At 37.5% G+C, this 4600-nt stretch overlaps 1 long non-coding RNA gene across 1 annotated transcript in view; it reads right to left on the bottom strand.

The window, feature by feature from the left end:
• Positions 1–2860: 2860 nt before the first annotated feature.
• Positions 2861–4600, bottom strand: part of LOC116871535 — a 27719-nt gene continuing 25979 nt past the window's right edge. Inside the window, exon 4 of the long non-coding RNA XR_004383418.1 lies at positions 2861–2884. This is a non-coding gene — a long non-coding RNA (uncharacterized LOC116871535). The remainder of the gene's footprint in view (positions 2885–4600) is intronic.

Genomic DNA, 4600 nt, shown 5'->3' with positions numbered 1-4600 from the left:
TATATTGTTTTGGAAGTCCTTTGAAGAAAGCACACATTATAAAAAATGTTCATTTCAATCTGTAGCTTCAGCTATGTGGGGGAGTTCATGTAACAAAATTTATACAAGCATGCAAGTCATCACTATATTCTAATTTCTTAGGAAATTGCTTCCTGGCATAATTTTCCTGCCCTTCCATGTCCTTGAATGTATAGTATAAAATAACTAAAAAATTAAATCTCAATTTTAAATCCTGCCTTTTGATCTACAAATAGTTTAGACTTCGGAACTGAATGTTCATCTTCTAAATTGTTCTAAATTAAAGCATTTTATTGATGTTAATCTAAGAAACTACTGTTTCTTCCTAGGCACCTGAATTATCACGCATGGTCACTCTCTTCAAAATGTAATGAGGACTTTGTTTTTCTTACAATCTTTGAAGTGATGAGCAAAGGCTTTATTTTCCTGAAGCATCTATCTCTGGATAAGTATTTCCTAAGAAGTTTCCTAAGAAGAATCAGAAGTAAAATCTCAAGTAGTAACGGTACCAAAAGTACCAGCCTAAGGATACTTTTCCCCTCAAAGCCTTCCTGCAGGGGAGAGGAGCTTACTGACCTCCTAGAGAGAAATATCCTCCTGGCCTAAGGCACTTCTTTGATCTAAACACCACAGTACTAAAGGTAAATTCTCTATGTGCCTCTTGGGTTTGTTGTTGATATAGAGGACCAACTAACTTTGCTAAAATTGAAGTTTATTTTCTTAAAAGGAAAAAAAAAAATCAACCATTCAGAGCAATGCGAAGCTGCATTCCTGGAGTAAATTCTAAAGGTGTGGTTGACATCTTGGGTTTGGTGACTGGAACACTTGAGCCAGATTCTGCCCAAGGAGCTTTGTCAATGTAGTTCCTTGACAAACCTCTTTCCTCTTCTATGACTTTCACACTCTTATGGTCATTGTGAGGATGAAATTCAAGTAAGCACAAAGATCCCTTGGCACAAAGTATGATATCTAGTAAATATTCAAAGAATAATTAACTGAAAGTTAAATTTTGGGGCAGCTCACTTTTATAAACAAAATCCTATTATTGTTCACAAATAATTAAGCAATGAAGCAAACCCTTTCATATACCTAGTTTCTTATATTTTCTCAGCTTCTATCCTCATGACAAGGACTAATTTAAGTACTTATGTTGTTATGCCATTATTTTGATATATTTATTATCATCTTTTGTCTTTTCCAAATTGTAAAATAAAAAGAAAAACAGCTGATACAGTGCACATGGTATCAGACCATAACTGTTGAGAGAACAGGTTTCTGGTAATTCAGCTCAAGAGTTGAACCCAACCCACCCCAGAACAATAACATCAAGAAAAATGGTTAGAGAATGGGATTCACACCTCATAAAATTGTAGGCTACCTTGGATAACTTTCTCAGAGAACAAACAGTACTTTGGTGATCTTTTTTTTTTTTTTTTTTTTTTTTTTTTTTTTTTTTTTTAATAATTTTATTTTTTATAAACATATATATATATATATATTTTTTTTCCCCCAGGGGTACAGGTCTGTGAATCTCCACGTTTACAAACTTCACAGCACTCACCATAGCACATACCCTACCCAATGTCCATACCCCCCCCAACCCCCCTCTGCCCAGCAACCCTCAGTTTGTTTTGTGAGATTAAGAGTCACTTATGGTTTGTCTCCCTCCCAATCCCAACTTGTTTCATTTACTCTTCTCCTACCACATTAACCCCCCATGTTGCATCTCCTCTCCCTCATATCAGGGAGATCATATGATAGTTGTCTTTCTCCGATTGACTTATTTCGCTAAGCATGATACCCTCTAGTTCCATCCATGTTGTCGCAAATGGCAAGATTTCATTTCTTTTGATGGCTGCGTAGTATTCCATTGTATATATATACCACATCTTCTTTATCCATTCGTCTGTTGATGGACATCTAGGTTCTTTCCATAGTTTGGCTATTGTAGACATTGCTGCTATAAACATTCGGGTGCACGTGCCCCTTCGGATCACTACGTTTGTATCTTTAGGGTAAATACCCAGCAGTGCAATTGCTGGGTCATAGGGTAGTTCTATTTTCAACATTTTGAGGAACCTCCATGCTGTTTTCCAGAGTGGTTGCACCAGCTTGCATTCCCACCAACAGTGTAGGAGGGTTCCCCTTTCTCCGCATCCTCGCCAGCATCTGTCATTTCCGGACTTGTTAATTTTAGCCATTCTGACTGGTGTGAGGTGGTATCTCATTGTGGTTTTGATTTGTATTTCCCTGATGCCGAGTGATAGGGAGCACTTTTTCATGTGTCTGTTGGCCATCTGGATGTCTTCTTTGCAGAAATGTCTGTTCATGTCTTCTGCCCATTTCTTGATGGGATTATTTGTTCTTTGGGTGTTGAGTTTGCTAAGTTCTTTATAGATTCTGGACACTAGCCCTTTATCTGATATGTCGTTTGCAAATATCTTCTCCCATTCTGTCAGTTGTCTTTTGGTTTTGTTAACTGTTTCCTTTGCTGTGCAAAAGCTTTTGATCTTGATAAAATCCCAATAGTTCATTTTTGCCCTTGCTTCCCTTGCCTTTGGCGATGTTCCTAGGAAGATGTTGCTGCGGCTGAGGTCGAAGAGGTTGCTGCCTGTGTTCTCCTCAAGGATGTTGATGGATTCCTTTCTCACATTGAGGTCCTTCATCCATTTTGAGTCTATTTTCGTGTGTGGTGTAAGGAAATGATCCAATTTCATTTTTCTGCATGTGGCTGTCCAATTTTCCCAACACCATTTATTGAAGAGGCTGTCTTTTTTCCATTGGACATTCTTTCCTGCTTTGTCGAAGATTAGTTGACCATAGACTTGAGGGTCTATTTCTGGGCTCTCTATTCTGTTCCATTGATCTATGTGTCTGTTTTTGTGCCAGTACCATGCTGTCTTGATGATGACAGCTTTGTAATAGAGCTTGAAGTCCGGAATTGTGATGCCACCAACTCTGGCTTTCTTTTTCAATATTCCTTTGGCTATTCGCGGTCTTTTCTGGTTCCATATAAATTTTAGGATAATTTGTTCCATTTCTTTGAAAAAAATGGATGGTACTTTGATAGGAATTGCATTAAATGTGTAGATTGCTTTAGGTAGCATAGACATTTTCACAATATTTATTCTTCCAATCCAGGAGCATGGAACATTTTTCCATTTCTTTGTGTCTTCCTCAATTTCTTTCATGAGTACTTTATAGTTTTCTGTGTATAGATTCTTAGTCTCTTTGGTTAGGTTTATTCCTAGGTATCTTATAGTTTTGGGTGCAATTGTAAATGGGATGGACTCCTTAATTTCTCTTTCTTCTGTCTTATTGTTGGTGTAGAGAAATGCGACTGATTTCTGTGTATTGATTTTATATCCTGACACATTACTGAATTCCTGTACAAGTTCTAGCAGTTTTGGAGTGGAGTCTTTTGGGTTTTCCACATATAGTATCATATCATCTGCGAAGAGTGATAGTTTGACTTCTTCTTTGCCGATTTGGATGCCTTTAATTTCTTTTTGTTGTCTGATTGCTGAGGCTAGGACTTCTAGGACTATGTTGAATAGCAGTGGTGATAACGGACATCCCTGCCGTGTTCCTGACCTTAGCGGAAAAGCTTTCAGTTTTTCTCCATTGAGAATGATATTTGCGATGGGTTTTTCATAGATGGCTTTGATAATATTGAGGTATGTGCCCTCTATCCCTACACTTTGAAGAGTTTTGATCAGGAAGGGATGCTGTACTTTGTCAAATGCTTTTTCAGCATCTATGGAGAGTATCATATGGTTCCTGTTTTTTCTTTTATTAATGTGTTGTATCACATTGATTGATTTGCGGATGTTGAACCAACCTTGCAGCCCTGGAATAAATCCCACTTGGTCGTGGTGAATAATCCTTTTAATGTACTGTTGAATCCTATTGGCTAGTATTTTGGTGAGAATTTTTGCATCTGTGTTCATCAAGGATATTGGTCTGTAGTTCTCTTTTTTGATGGGATCCTTGTCTGGTTTGGGGATCAAGGTGAGGCTGGCCTCATAAAATGAGTTTGGAAGTTTTCCTTCCATTTCTATTTTTTGGAACAGTCTCAGGAGAATAGGAATTAGTTCTTCTTTAAATGTTTGGTAGAATTCCCCCGGGAAGCCGTCTGGCCCTGGGCTTTTGTTTGTTTGGAGATTTTTGATGACTGTTTCAATCTCCTTACTGGTTATGGGTCTGTTCAGGCTTTCTATTTATTCCAGGTTCAGTTGTGGTAGTTTATATGTCTCTAGGAATGCATCCATTTCTTCCAGATTGTCAAATTTGTTGGCATAGAGTTGCTCATAATATGTTCTTATAATTGTCTGTATTTCTTTGGTGTTCGTTGTGATCTCTCCTCTTTCATTCATGATTTTATTTATTTGGGTCCTTTCTCTTCTCTTTTTGATAAGTCTGGCCAGGGGCTTATCAATCTTATTAATTCTTTCAAAGAACCAGCTCCTAGTTTCGTTGATTTGTTCTATTGTTTTTTTGGTTTCTATTTCATTGATTTCTGCTCTGATCTTTATGATTTCTCTTCTCCTGCTGGGTTTAGGCTTTCTTTCTTGTTCTTTCT

This window comes from Lontra canadensis, unplaced genomic scaffold, assembly GCF_010015895.1.
Source record: "Lontra canadensis isolate GAN:19392208 unplaced genomic scaffold, GSC_riverotter_1.0 scaffold26, whole genome shotgun sequence".
Lineage (NCBI taxonomy): Eukaryota > Metazoa > Chordata > Mammalia > Carnivora > Mustelidae > Lontra > Lontra canadensis.
This window is presented reverse-complemented; position numbering and strand designations above follow the sequence as displayed.